Genomic DNA, 15,927 nt, shown 5'->3' with positions numbered 1-15,927 from the left:
ACGAGAATAAAGTCGTAATATTACAAGAATAAAGTCGTAATTTTACGAGAAAAAAGTGGTAATATTATGAGAATAAAGTCGTAATTGTACGAGAATAAAGTCGTAATATTACAAGAATAAAGTCGTAATTTTACGAGAAAAAAGGTGGTAATATTATGAGAATAAAGTCGTAATTGTACGAGAATAAAGTCGTAATATTACGAGAATAAAGATGTAATATTATGAGAATAAAGTCGTAATTTTAAGACTTCAAGAATAAAGTCGTAATTTTACGAGAATAAAGTCGTAATATTACAAGAATAAAGTCGTAATTTTACGAGAAAAAAGTGGTAATATTATGAGAATAAAGTCGTAATTGTACGAGAATAAAGTCGTAATATTACAAGAATAAAGTCGTAATTTTACGAGAAAAAAGTGGTAATATTATGAGAATAAAGTCGTAATTGTACGAGAATAAAGTCGTAATATTACAAGAATAAGTCGTAATTTTACGAGAAAAAAGGTGGTAATATTATGAGAATAAAGTCGTAATTGTACGAGAATAAAGTCGTAATATTACAAGAATAAAGTCGTAATATTACGAGAAAAAAAGTCATATTACAAGAAAAGTAATATGACTTTTTTTCTCGTAATATTACGACTTTATTCTTGTAATATTACGACTTTATTCTCGTACAATTACGACTTTATTCTCAAAGTCCAAAAAAAAAAAAAAAGAAAAAAAAAAAAAAAATTCAATGTGGCCCTAAAACTCAGTCGTACATATCTAAGTATATAAGTATACTGAAAGCATACTCACTTATTTAGTTTAAAAGAGGTATACTGCTAGTAAATTTGGAGAAAATTTTTTGGTAAAGACTCGATAATCGTTGCTCCTCACAGCGGTTTGTTATTGGAACACGATACTGTATCGATAGCTGCTCTCATATTCTAATTCTAACAATATTCTAATCAGGGGCTACAAATTCTACATCCAACAGTTTAGTTCGGTTGACAGAGAACGTTGCTATAAATATCTTGAATTTATCAATTCTAATTAAGAGAACTGAATTGACAAACAATTTCCTGTCTTGGCCTAAACAAACAGACAAAGAGGAGTGATAACAAAATAAACGAAGAACAGTTTGTGGTTTAGTGTTACAAAATGTGCATAATTCCTATTTTTGTCAGTAAATTTGGAAATTATTTTGTTCCTGAACAGTGCAGTGTGGGTTTTTTTTTTAATCCAGGTCGCATTTTGATGACGTCAAGGGGAGAGGCGGTGTGAGTTTGCCACGTCGGTTTGTGTGCAGTGCACGACACTGTTGCTTCCCTAACAGGGCCAACTTTAAAAGCTGTTTTATGTTGTTATTCGCAGTTAAAGCCGCTTCTCTTCATCTTCGTTGGCGTCGTAGCTCACTGTAACGTAGTTGTAGCTGAGGGTAGCGAAGCTGGAAAGCAGAGAAATGTTGGCTGCTGTGTGGACTCGTCAGCCTGGAAGCCGCTCTGACTGACTGATGCATCCTGATTTAGTTCTGTGTGCTCCTGTCTACGCTGTGTGAGTAACGCAGTCTTTATCAAGCTTAACACCTGTGGGGTTTTTTTTGTGTAGTAAAAGTGTGCTGGTTAAGTTGGGGCGGTGTGCCGTCTCGCGTGGCGGTTTGCACATTTAATTAACGTGTCATTGCAAACCTCTGCAAAACACCTCGTTAAAAAGTGCTTTCTAAAAGAAACACCGAAGTCCGACAAACAAATCAACATGTGATTTTCAGATGTTCTTGTCGAGGCTTTTATACAGTAACTCTTTAAAATGGAGTTGAGGTGAAGCCTGTGTTGTGCCACATTCTGTGACCCGTCACATTTTGTGACCTGCCAGGAGGTTTCGCTACAGCAACGTTTGCTAAGTTTTTTTTTTTTCCCCCCCTCAAGGTATAACTGGAATCGAACTAAACTAACGCAGTCTTAGGTGTTTTTGTTGTTTTTATTTTCATTCCCCAGAATATAAAAAATTTGCTTTTAATTTCTGTGGAGGTGAAGGGGGAAAAGGAGCGCATGTAAGAAGTCACTTAACTACAAGGATGCACTGCACACCAGAGCAGCCACCTCAAAACCAAGCATTATTCAGTGTGTCTCTTAATCATACCAAAAACCTGTTGCGTGACCAATAATGGTGCTGAAAATGAAGATCGTTCATATTTGTTGATCCCGAACAAGGCAGCTGAGTCAGAAAGAAAACAGAAATGCCTCTAGGTAATAAGTGACGTGCGCAACGCATCTGCGCATGCGTGGGTCAAACGGGGGCAAAAATTCCAACTACAAAACTCACACCGCTCCCATTGAATTTCGTATACAGTAGCATTAGCATACTGTAAAAGTTAAAGCCCCTTTCACACCGGGGCTGCTCCCAGTTGCTCCCTGTGGCGTCATGACGACGCAGGAATTTCTGCGTCAGGTGCGCGCAGCAGGGAGCAGAGAGGAGGTGAGAACACAGTCTGCAGGTTCTCTACACAGAGAAGTCAGAGTGCACAGTTTGGCTGCAGACAGACTGCACTCTGACTTCTCTTCTACTTGTGCTGAGCTGCAGGGCTGCGCTCTAAGTTCTGTTTTAGTTTATCTTTCCTCCTTTGACCGTGAGATGCGCGCGCACGGACCATCCCAAGCAAATGTGGAGATGTCTGGAGTACTTGATGTTGACATGTCCTGGATTTATGTCCTTTTTTAACTGTGATGAGAGAGTCTGAGCAGAGAAAGGAACTAACTGCCTGTAAATCAAATCAAATCAATTTTATTTATATAGCGCCAAATCACAACAAACAGTTGCCCCAAGGCGCTTTATATTGTAAGGCAAAGCCATACAGTAATTACGGAAAAACCCCAACGGTCAAAACGACCCCATGTGAGCAAGCACTTGGCAACAGTGGGAAGGAAAAACTCCCTTTTAACAGGAAGAAATCTCCAGCAGAACCAGGCTCAGGGAGGAGCAGTCTTCTGCTGGGACTGGTTGGGGCTGAGGGAGAGAACCAGGAAAAAGATATGCTGTGGAGGGGAGCAGAGATCAATCACTAATGATTAAATGCAGAGTGGTGCATACAGAGCAAAAAGAGAAAGAAACACTCAGTGCATCATGGGAACCCCCCAGCAGTCTAAGTCTATAGCAGCATAACTAAGGGATGGTTCAGGGTCACCTGATCCAGCCCTAACTATAAGCTTTAGCAAAAAGGAAAGTTTTAAGCCTAATCTAAAAGTAGAGAGGGTGTCTGTCTCCCTGATCCGAATTGGGAGCTGGTTCCACAGGAGAGGAGCCTGAAAGCTGAAGGCTCTGCCTCCCATTCTACTCTTACAAACCCTAGGAACTACAAGTAAGCCTGCAGTCTGAGAGCGAAGTGCTCTATTGGGGTGATATGGTACTATGAGGTCCCTAAGATAAGATGGGACCTGATTATTCAAAACCTTATAAGTAAGAAGAAGAATTTTAAATTCTATTCTAGAATTAACAGGAAGCCAATGAAGAGAGGCCAATATGGGTGAGATATGCTCTCTCCTTCTAGTCCCTGTCAGTACTCTAGCTGCAGCAGGAAATAAATGCATGAATTAGTTTTTCAGCATCACTCTGAGACAAGACCTTTCTAATTTCTCCCTCAGCCCCAACCAGTCCCAGCAGAAGACTGCCCCTGCCTGAGCCTGGTTCTGCTGGAGGTTTCTTCCTGTTAAAAGGGAGTTTTTCCTTCCCACTGTAGCCAAGTGCTTGCTCACAGGGGGTCGTTTTGACCGTTGGGGTTTTACATAATTATTGTATGGCCTTGCCTTACAATATAAAGCGCCTTGGGGCAACTGTTTGTTGTGATTTGGCGCTATATAAAAAAATTGATTGATTGATTGATAATTTTAGAGATATGGCGCAAATGCAAAAAAGCAGTCCTACATATTTGTTTAATATGCGCATTGAATGACATATCCTGATCAAAAATGACTCCAAGATTTCTCACAGTATTACTAGAGGTCAGGGTAATGCCATCCAGAGTAAGGATCTGGTTAGACACCATGTTTCTAAGATTTGTGTGGCCAAGTACAATAACTTCAGTTTTATCTGAGTTTAAAAGCAGGAAATTAGAGGTCATCCATGTCTTTATGTCTGTAAGACAATTCTGCAATTTAACTAATTGGTGTGTGTCCTCTGGCTTCATGGATAGATAAAGCTGGGTATCATCTGCGTAACAATGAAAATTTAAGCAATTGCCGTCTAATAATACTGCCTAAGGGAAACATGTATAAAGTGAATAAAATTGGTCCTAGCACAGAACCTTGTGGAACTCCATAATTAACCTTAGTCTGTGAAGAAGATTCCCCATTTACATGAACAAATTGTAATCTATTAGATAAATATGATTCAAACCACTGCAGCGCAGTGCCTTTAATACCTATGGCATCACACTGACAAAGTGAGGAACCTTGGAGTAATTTTTTGTTCCTACATTGTTCTTTGACCTCCATAATAGAGATATTACGAGGATTGCTTTCTTCCACTTGTGGAATATAGCGACGATTCATCCCATCCTGTCTATGGTCCAAGCAGAGGGTCACCTTTTGAGTCTGGTCTGCTTGAGGTTTCTTCCTAAAATCATCAGAGGGAGTTTTTTGTTACCACTGTCACCTGTGTGCTTGCTCTAGGGGTTGGTAAGGTTAGACCTTACTTGTGTGAAGCACCTTGAGGCAACTTTGTTGTGATTTGGTGCGACATAAATGAAAATAAATTGAAAAAAAATTGAAAATAATTCATACTCCATTAGACTGGCTTACATCTCATCTCTCTGGCTGCACTCCATTCACCCAACTGAAGTCCTTTAAATCCACCCCCTCCCCTGTCACTTCAGGTGTGCCCCAGGGCTCTGTCCTGGGGCCCCTCCTCTTCACCATCGACCTTCTTCCCCTTGGCCATATTTTCCACACATTTAACATTCATTTCCACTGTTATGCTGTTAGCTCTGTCTTACCATTAAACCCTCATCTACTCTTCTGCCCACCTCCCTCACTGACTGCATCTATGAAATCAAATCCTGGTTCACCCTAAGCTTTCTTAAATTAAACAGCAGCAAATCTGAGGTTCTCCTCATTGGTACAAAATCTACCCTATCCAAAACTGACAATTTTCTCTCATTATTGATAGTTCCACCATCTCACCTTCACCCCAGGTCCTTTTAATCCCATATTAAAAACATCACCAGGGCTGCCTACTTCCACCTACGTAATGTCAATCACCTCCGCCCCTCCCTTACCCACCACACTGCTACCATCCTGCCCACGGTCTCGTCACTTCCCATCTGGGTTATTGTAATTCTCTCCTTTTTGGTCTCGCTCATAAATTCCTCGATAAACCTCAACTGGTCCAGAATTCAGCTGCCTGCATCTTAACTCAAACCCTCTTGATCCACCATATCGCTGCTGTCCTCCTACAGCTCCTCTGGGTTCAGGTTCAGTTTCGTATTCAATTCAAAATCCTCCTCTTAACATTCAAGGCCATACACAACCTTGCTCCCCACCTCATCCATGTTTCTACTCCATTCTGCTCCCTCAGATCCTATTCCTCCATCCACCTGTATATCCCCTCCGCCCGTCTACCATGTGGAGCATTCAGACGCTCCACTCCGCGTCTCTGGAATTCATTACCATCTCAACTCAGAAACATTGATTCACTTCCCCATTTCAAATCACAATTCAAAACATATCTGTTTATGACTACTTATTCCACCTGATGCCTCTTGCTCTGTCTGCTTTAGTGATTTTCTTGTTTCTTTTAATAGACTTTGAGTTTTACTGTACGGTGTCCTTTGAGTGTCAAGAAAGGCACTTTCAAATAAAATGTATTATTATTGTTATTATTTCATTGTCTTTTTTTTTTTTTTTTTTTTTTTGAATCATATTTGTGAAACAATCAGTGACCCATTGAAGATGCCGCTGCTCGGCCTCATCCCAACTCATTAAATTCTGTTGTCAGCTGCATACTGCAACAAATCCAGCCACTGAGGCGCTCTTCAGCAAGTCTCCTAAAACACAACCGTTCGCAAAGAAGCACTTTGTGGTCAGACGTAATCTTTAACATATATCTGTATTTTCACTGTTCTGACAGTTGAATCCCAACAGAAAGTTTTTATTTTAATTTATTTATTCCTGTTGTGATTTTAAAAAAATTATTAAAAGTGTTAACTTACAAAAAAGGTCAGAAAGACTCTTTTCATTCTTCTTCTTCTTTTTTTTTTTTTTTTGGCCATTTATCCTGGTTCAGGTCGCAGTAGCAGAAGTGGAAGTAGCTCAACCCCCACTTCCCTATCCTCGGACAAGTCCTCTAACTGTTCCTGGGGGTTCCCGAGGTGTTCCCAAGCCAGCTGGGAGATATAATCCCTCCAGTATGTCCTGGGTCTTCCCCAAAGCCTTATCCCAGTTTGACACACCTGGAAGACCTCCCTAGGGAGACGACTGGGGGCATCATCGCTATAAATGCCGCAACCACCTCAACTGGCTCCTTTGGACGCAAAAAAACAAGTGTGCACCCAGATACCCGACAGAGGAATGTCATTTCCACCACTTGTATATCTGCTACCTTGTTCTTTTAGTCGTTACCCAAAAGGATAGGAGTGTAAATCGACTGAAGACTTTCGCCTTCTGGCTCAGCTTTTTCTTCACCAAGACAGTCCAATACAGCGCATGTTAAACATGAGCCCCCCCCCCATAAAAAATAAAAGTATAAAAAATTATATTGTCATATGTACTAAAATTCTACTTTTTAATTTGAGTGACTCCAGTACAGTATACAGATTTGGTATAAAAAGTTACATTGTGTTTCCAAGAACAGCCTAAAGAAATGTGTTAGAATGTGTTCTAAATATTTGAATGAAATATGAAAATCTAACATATCAATTTAAACAATCTGCTGTTATTCACTGCCATTTGAACAAACCACAGTTGAGTTTATTTAAACCCCCTTTTGCATATTTTCAATGATGCATACATTACATATGAGAAAAACAAATCAATCTTTTTCAATTATTCCTGAATTCTCTGGAATACTGGGAGCTTCAAAAATCCATGCAGGCAAACTGTTCTATATGTTGATGACACGGTGAAGGAAGCTATTCAAGAGGACACTTGCTTCCCCATCAGGAGCTTGTGCCCTCTGGTTTTTCTGGTAACATCCAGATGCATTTAGGCCCATCAGTGCTGTTGTATATGTGTGCAACCATCTTATAATCATGTATGATTTCACCTCTGAGGCCTCTATAGCAGAAGGTTTGCACACACCTTCTTCGGCTGTTCTGGGTTACCAGTGTTAGTACCATTTTGGTGGCTCGCCTTTGGTCATTAAAGTTATAGTTATATTTTGCATCACTCAGAGTGTATCACATATTTTGTTGATGCGTTTGTTTGCAGGTCTATCCAATTGCTTCCAGAGGCATTTTGGTCTATCCATTGGTTGAGCTCTTTGGAAATGGAAAATAAACTGTTCTAGAGTGGCTATGTCAGGCTATGAAAAATCCTTAATATGATAAATATGATTCAAACCACCGCAGCACAGTGCCTTTAATACCTATGGCATGCTGTAATCTCTGTAATAAAATTTTATGGTCAACAGTATCAAAAGCAGCACTGAGGTCTAACAGAACAAACAGAGATGAGTCCACTGTTTGAGGCCATAAGAAGATCATTTGTAACCTTCACTAATGCTGTTTCTGTACTATGATGAATTCTAAAACCTGACTGAAACTCTTCAAGTAGACCATTCCTCTGCAGATGATCAGTTAGCTGTTTTACAACTACCCTTTCAAGAATTTTTGAGAGAAAAAGGAAGGTTGGAGATTGGCCTATAATTAGCTAAGATAGCTGGGTCAAGTGATGGCTTTTTAAGTAATGGTTTAATTACTGCCACCTTAAAAGCCTGTGGTACATAGCCAACTAATAAAGATAGATTGATCATATTTAAGATCGAAGCATTAATTAATGGTAGGGCTTCCTTGAGCAGCCTGGTAGGAATGGGGTCTAATAGACATGTTGATGGTTTGGAGGAAGTAATTAATGAAAATAACTCAGACAGAACAATCGGAGAGAAAGAGTCTAACCAAATACCGGCATCACTGAAAGCAGCCAAAGAGAACGATATGTCTTTGGGATGGTTATGAGTAATTTTTTCTCTAATAGTTAAAATTTTATTAGCAAAGAAAGTCAAGAAGTCATTACTAGTTAAAGTTAAAGGAATACTCGGCTCAATAGAGCTCTGACTCTTTGTCAGCCTGGCTACAGTGCTGAAAAGAAACCTGGGGTGGTTCTTATTTTCTTCAATTAGTGATGAGTAGTAAGATGTCCTAGCTTTACGGAGGGCTTTTTTATAGAGCAACAGACTCTTTTTCCAGGCTAAGTGAAGATCTTCTAAATTAATGAGACGCCATTTCCTCTCCAACTTACAGGTTATCTGCTTTAAGCTGCAAGTTTGTGAGTTATACCACGGAGTCAGGCACTTCTGATTTAAGGCTCTCTTTTTCAGAGGAGCTACAGCATCCAAAGTTGTCCTCAATGAGGATGTAAAACTATTGACGAGATAATTTATCTCACTCAGAGTTTAGGTAGCTACTCTGCACTGTGTTGGTATATGGCATTGGAGAACATAAAGAAGGAATCATATCCTTAAACCTAGTTACAGCACTTTCTGAAAGACTTCTAGTGTAATGAAACTTATTCCCCACTACTGGGTAGTCCATCAGAGCAAATGTAAATGTTATTAAGAAATGATCAGAGAGAAGGGGGTTTTCAGGGAATACTGTTAAGTCTTCAATTTCCATACCATAAGTCAGAACAAGATCTAAGGTATGATTAAAGTGGTGGGTGGACTCATTTACATTTTGAGCAAAGCCAATTGAGTCTAATAATAGATTAAATGCAGTGTTGAGGCTGTCATTCTCAGCATCTGTGTGGATGTTAAAATCGCCCACTATAATTCTCTGAGCTAAGCACTAAGTCAGACAAAAGGTCCGAAAATTCACAGAGAAACTCACAGTAACGACCAGGAGGACGATAGATAACAACAAATAAAACTGGTTTTTGGGACTTCCAATTTGGATGGACAAGACTAAGAGTCAAGCTTTCAAATGAATTAAAGCTCTGTCTGGGTTTTGGATTAATTAATAAGCTGGAGTGGAAGATTGCTGCTAATCCTCTGCCTCGGCCCGTGCTACGAGCGTTCTGGCAGTTAGTGTGACTCGGGGGTGTTGACTCATTTAAACTAACATATTCATCCTGCTGTAACCAGGTTTCTGTAAGGCAGAATAAATCAATATGTTGATCAATTATTATATCATTTACTAACAGGGACTTAGAAGAGAGAGACCTAATGTTTAATAGACCACATTTAACTGTTTTAGTCTGTGGTGCAGTTGAAGGTGCTATATTATTTTTTCTTTTTGAATTTTTATGCTTAAATAGATTTTTGTTGGTTATTGGTAGTCTGGGAGCAGGCACCGTCTCTACGGGGATGGGGTAATGAGGGGATGGCAGGGGGAGAGAAGCTGCAGAGAGGTGTGTAAGACTACAACTCTGCTTCCTGGTCCCAACCCTGGATAGTCACGGTTTGGAGGATTTAAGAAAATTGGCCAGATTTCTAGAAATGAGAGCTGCTCCATCCAAAGTGGGATGGATGCCGTCTCTCCTAACAAGACCAGGTTTTCCCCAGAAGCTTTGCCAATTATCAATGAAGCCCACCTCATTTTTTGGACACCACTCAGACAGCCAGCAATTCAAGGAGAACATGCGGCTAAACATGTCACTCCCAGTCTGATTGGGGAGGGGCCCAGAGAAAACTACAGAGTCCTACATTGTTTTTGCAAAGTTACACACCGATTCAATATTCAAGACAGTTTTTTTCTTTTCTTTCCTCCTTTGACCGTTAGATGCACGCGCGCGAACGGACCGTCAAGCAAATGTGGAGATGTCTGGAGTTCTACTTGATGTTGACATGTCCTGTCTCAGGACTTATGTCCTTTTTTGTCCTTTTTTTAACTGTGATTTGAGAGTTTGAGCAGAGAACAAGGAACTAATGCCTGCAGCCAGACTTTTTTTTCCCTTTTAATTGTTCACATGTGCGCGCGTGAACGAACGTCCATGAGTGGACTAGAGATGTCCGCACTTTTTACTGGATGTTTCTGGCAATCAGTCTGCATTTTTTTTCTTCAGCATGTAGTTTTTAGTACTGCATTAAGTACACGGTATAAAAACAGTCCTGCGTGATTTATACTGCGGGAACAGTGGAACAGCAGGAATCATAAATTGGCTTCGAGTCACGCCGGGTAACGCCTCTTTGCCCCAACTTGCGCTGGAACCACTTTCTTTCTGCATCGAGTACAGGACTCCAAAAAAATTAAACGGGTTTAATTTTTCAGCGCCCGACTTGCTTCCTCCTTTGCGCCCTCGCGCTGTTGTGGCACCGAGCTGCATCGTTTCGGCGCTGAGTTGCTTCCACGCGACGTCGTCATAATGACGCACGGCGCAACTGGGAGCAACCGGGAGCAGCCCCGGTGTGAAAGGGGCTTAAGGCTTACAGGGATTGTTTCAAAGGCTGTAAGCCTTAAGCGACGCATACAGTAATGTCAGGTGCGCACTGTGCTGTTTTCAAATGCTTGAATGGAATTTATAGGCTTGAAAGTTGGCTGAAAACACACGATTGCAAAGCTCCTCCAAGGCCACCCAAAGATGGAAAGAAGAAGAAATGTGGTTGTAAACCTCCGTTCATTCTACACAATTTCCCCACAGAAAAGAAAGATCCAGACGGACGTAAAAGACGGACTAAAATTGTAAGTTTTTTGCACACATTTATTTTGTCAATATCCTGAAACTGTGCTGAATTATAATGTGGCTGATGGCGGCGTTTTCGTGCATCGGCTTATGGCTGTAATGTTGCGCCATGAATGACGTGGTGCGTAATATTGTAATATTGACGTTAATGTATAAACGAACTGCGTGCATGCACATATCGTATGTCTGTCAACTTATCAAAACAAACGTGACACCAAAGAGGTTATATGTGAGACCCACCTTCCATGTAGTCATTACGAAGCCGGCGGAGTAGCGATTTCTCATCCCTGCTTAGCAAATGTTCTGCATTATCCACAGTTTCAGACCCTGGACTTCGTCTAACCACCCGTCAGTTGCCTTCAAGGGGTCAGAAATTTGTTTGTCTCCAACTATCAACAAGGACTGGTCATTTTCGACAGCAGCTCTCTTCCTCCTTCATCGGCACCAACGGTAGTTTCTGTAACGATGCAGCATACGCAGCCGCAGCCAGCTCTTCTTTCTGTTTCTGTCCACTGCCGTATGTAGTCCTGGTTGTAACAGGCAATCCGCGGAGCTTACAAAAATGCTTTAAATTGTCAACCTTCCAGCGGTTGAAATGATCCAAATCATAGCACTTCTCACTGCTTTCCGCCGTCATAGCATGTGGATTGGTAGCCGAAAAATTTAGTGTACCCATAATGCACCGCGCGGCCCGAGATGTGCACTTCACTTATTGGGTGAGGTGCTACACTAGACTCACCCCAGTCTGTGAGACCTCCTCCAACAGATGTTGGACACAACAGGCTGGTGAGATGCATGCCTTTGGCCGGTGAACATCAGAGGGTGCTGCGGAAACTTGGACACAGTTGTTGAGCTACAAAGGCTTCAGTGGGGGAGTGGTGTTTTTTCCCTGTTTAATCCCGAATAGCAAGTCAACATTTTTTTTATTTTAAGCATCATAGTAACTTCCTGATCCATCTTTGTCAATCTTGAACAAACTTGGGATCCATAGTACCGTAATTATGGTCATCGTCGGCACTTGTTTTGAAACGGAAGTCAAATTTTTGAACTGTTAAAAAATTTCATCCCAATTCCCAAAATCGTTGCTCGTGCGTGTTAACTTCCAGGCATTCATAGTCTTAACTGCTTCAGTCATGTTTGAATGTCATTAAACTGGATATTCCTTGTGAGTATGGCTTGAAACCTGTTTGATCATGCTCCATCGGGGTAAACGTTGGAAGCCGAAGCAGCATTTGTTGCAGTTCTGGCTGAGTACGAGGTCTGTCCAAAAAGTATCGTACTTTTTTATTTTTTGCAAAAACCATGTGGATTTGAATCACGTGTGATTGCATCAGCCAAGCTTGAACCTTCGTGCGCATGCGTGATTTTTTTTTTTCACGCCTGTCGGTTGCGTCATTCGCCTGTGAGCACTGGTCCACCCCTCTCATCGGATTTTTATTACGAATAAATGACTGAACAATTTGGAGCTTTGCTGCATCAAAATTTTCCAGAAACTGAGAGACCTCCATGTGGACACCATTCGGAAAATTTTAGATGGCTTTCAGCGACGATTTTATGGGGATTACACAGATTAAGGAGTGCTCCAGCCAGTTTAAAGACCGCCCACAGCGTCTGAGAGCGCGGCGCGCTCTGAGTGCTGATCGACAAGCTCAAACCCCACTCAAACAACCAGATCATTTCTAACATGAAGGCTTTGTTGATCCGGGACATTGTCTAACTTTCACAAAAAAGTCAGAAGTCGTGGACATCAGCACTTTTTCGGCACATTCTACTATTACAGGAGGTTTTTTCATGGAAAGAGAAGCAGAGGATTGCGCCACCATGCCGCTCATGGCACGGGACAAAACCACCTCCGTGTTGGTCTCACAGGACGGCTTTCAGATGGCTCAGACGGCTTCCGGTTGCTTTTCAGTCATGTGAGTATCCGAGAAATTGTGCATGAGCTGGACATGCCCCAACATGTCCTGTGAGGCTTCATCATGGCGTTGCTTTGCGCCATGCGGCTCCGCCGCTATGCGTGGAGTTCCTCCGCTCCTCTTTCCATGACAATAACTCCTGTAACAGTGGAATGTGCCGTCCATTTCTAAACTGGACGCTGTCTTGATCCGGTATGTCGTCTGACTAGCACAGGAATTGCGGAAGACATGGACATCAGCACTTTTTCGGCACATTGAGACAGACGTGCAGAGGAACTCCGCGTGCAGTGGCGGAGCCGCATGGCGCAAAGCACCGCGATGATGAAGCCTCACAGGACATGTTGGGGCATGTTCAGCTCATGCACAATTTCTCGGATACTCACACGACTGAAAAGCAACCGGAAGCCGTCTGAAAGCCACCTGAAAGTCATCCTGTGAGACCAACACGGAGGTGGTTTTGTCCCGTGCCATGAGCGGCATGGTGGCGCAATCCTCCACTTCTCTTTCAAATCAAATCAATTTTATTTATATAGCGCCAAATCACAACAAACAGTTGCCCCAAGGTGCTTTATATTGTAAGGCAAGACAGGACCTTTCTAATTTTAGAGATATTGCGCAAATGCAAAAAAGCAGTCCTACATATTTGTTTAATATGCACATTGAAGGACATATCCTGATCAAAAATGACTCCAAGATTTCTCACAGTATTACTAGAGGTCAGGGTAATGCCATCCAGAGTAAGGATCTGGTTAGACACCATGTTTCTAAGATTTGTGGGGCCAAGTACAATAACTTCAGTTTTATCTGAGTTTAAAAGCAGGAAATTAGAGGTCATCCATGTCTTTATGTCTGTAAGACAATCCTGCAGTTTAGCTAATTGGTGTGTGTCCTCTGGCTTCATGGATAGATAAAGCTGGGTATCATCTGCGTAACAATGAAAATTTAAGCAATGCTGTCTAATAATACTGCCTAAGGGAAGCATGTATAAAGTGAATAAAATTGGTCCTAGCACAGAACCTTGTGGAACTCCATAATTAACCTTAGTCTGTGAAGAAGATTCCCCATTTACATGAACAAATTGTAATCTATTAGATAAATATGATTCAAACCACTGCAGCGCAGTGCCTTTAATACCTATGGCATGCTGTAATCTCTGTAATAAAATTTTATGGTCAACAGTATCAAAAGCAGCACTGAGGTCTAACAGAACAGAGATGAGTCCACTGTTTGAGGCCATAAGATCATTTGTAACCTTCACTAATGCTGTTTCTGTACTATGATGAGTTTAAAAGCAGGAAATCTTTCCATGAAAAAAAACCTCCTGTAACAGTTGAATGTGCCCAAAAAGTGCTGATGTCCACGCCTTCTGCCTTTTTTGTGAAAGTTAGACGACGTCCCGGATCAACAAAGCATTCACGTTGGAAATGATCTGGTTGTTTGAGCGGGGTTTGAGCTTGTTGATCTGGGCTCGGAGCGTGCCGCGCTCTGACGCTGTGGGTGGTCTTTAAACCGGCTGGAGCACTCCTTAATCTGTGTAATCCCCATAAAATTGTCACTGAAAGCCATCTAAATGTTCCAAATGGTGTCCAGCTGGAGGTCTCTCACTGTCTCTGGAAAAATTTGATGCAGCAAAGCTCCAAATCGTTCATTTATTCGCAATAAAAATCCGACGAGAGGGGTGGACCACTGCTCACACAAAGCCTGCTCACAGGCGAATGACGCAACCGACAGGCGTGAAAAAACTCACGCATGCGCACGAAGGTTCAAGCTTGGCTGATGCAATCACATGTGATTCAAATCCATATGGTTTTGCAAAAAATAAAAAGGTCCGATACTTTTTGGACAGACCTCGTATGAACCTCCTTTCCTTTTGTTTTCAGACCGGTTCCCAGGCCTGCACTTCATAAACCAGCCTGTCAGGAGGGAAGTCAGATTAAGCCATTTCATCATGTTTTTGCACATTTTTGAATTGTGGGCTATTGTAGAAGAATACTGCCCTGTGGAAAAGGGGTATAAGCATTTGAGTTGTCTCAAATTATGTGATACTCTGTGATGAACTCTTGCTTTATCAATGAGCAAAATCATGTTTAATGTTGCTCAGGTTGTGTGACAGCTCCATCACAGTGATGACATAGGAGCTCCCAGTCAATCATTGACTGATATTAAAGGAGAATTCTGGAATTTCTCAACAAGTCAAGTCTGGGTGCGCGTGCTAGTGCTGCAATTTGCCGCAACCACGACACCAGGGAACTGCCTTGGGTCCTCTGACAACCACCCAGGCAGAAAACCGGTCCATCCAAACATCTCAAAAGTAACCATCCATCTGGTGCAGCCAGGTGAAATGTGGGTATCCCCTTGTCCTTCTCCACCCTCTGGTATCATCAACAATCGGGCACCTGCGTGCTGGCTCATGCATAGAGAAGTGGTACCTAAGGTTCCTCAGAAAGAGACAAAGTACCAAAAGACCACAATAATTTGATTCAATCCCATACTAATTTAAATTGATAACAGTCATGGACTAAACAGCTCCACAGCATAATTTATGGGGCAAACTAAAAACTCAGTAAGCAGCTTCTTGCTATTTCTGAGTAGGTAAATGTCTTTACAAGTGTGTGTGGTTTGATTTTGATTTGTTTTGGCAATAAAAGTACATATAAAAAACATGCACACACACACATTCATATATATATATATATATATATATATATATATATATATGGTCTATTAGATAAGAAACTGACACTTTTATTTATTTTTTTTAACTATATGGATTTGAATGACGTGCAATTACACCAATCATGCTTGAACCCTTGTGCGCATGCGTGAGTTTTTTCATGCATCTGTGACGTCATTTCCCTATGGGCAGGCCTTGAGTGAGATGTGGTCCCGCCCTCTCGGCTGAATTCCTTTGTTTCACACGCTGCTCGAGACGGCGCGCGTTGCTTTATCAAAATTTTTTCTGGATCTATGAGGAATATCCGAGTGAACACTATTCGAGAAATTTAGCTGGTTTTCGGTGAAAAGTTTAACGGCTGATGAGAGATTATGGGGTGTTTCTGTCGGTGTAAGGACTTACCACGCACGGAGCGGGACGTCCTGCAGCGCTTCCAGGCGCCGTCGGCCTGTATCGACCTGAAAACATCCTAATTTAAGGCTTAATTCACCCAGGACATCGTGAGAGAACAGAGAAGATTCAGAAGAG

The 15,927-nt window shown here is 41.6% G+C and overlaps 1 protein-coding gene across 1 annotated transcript in view; it reads left to right on the top strand.

Annotated features, from left to right (window-relative positions):
- The first annotated feature begins 1,258 nt into the window (after positions 1–1,258).
- The window catches only part of tmem39a (transmembrane protein 39A), a 51,117-nt gene continuing 36,448 nt past the window's right edge, over positions 1,259–15,927 (top strand). The window contains exon 1 of the mRNA XM_034194467.1: positions 1,259–1,537. The gene's annotated coding sequence lies outside the window, so the exon portion shown is untranslated. The remainder of the gene's footprint in view (positions 1,538–15,927) is intronic.

Source organism: Thalassophryne amazonica, chromosome 2 (assembly GCF_902500255.1).
Source record: "Thalassophryne amazonica chromosome 2, fThaAma1.1, whole genome shotgun sequence".
NCBI lineage: Eukaryota > Metazoa > Chordata > Actinopteri > Batrachoidiformes > Batrachoididae > Thalassophryne > Thalassophryne amazonica.
The sequence above is the reverse complement of the archived record's forward strand: the minus strand, read 5'-3'. Positions and strand labels throughout refer to the sequence as shown.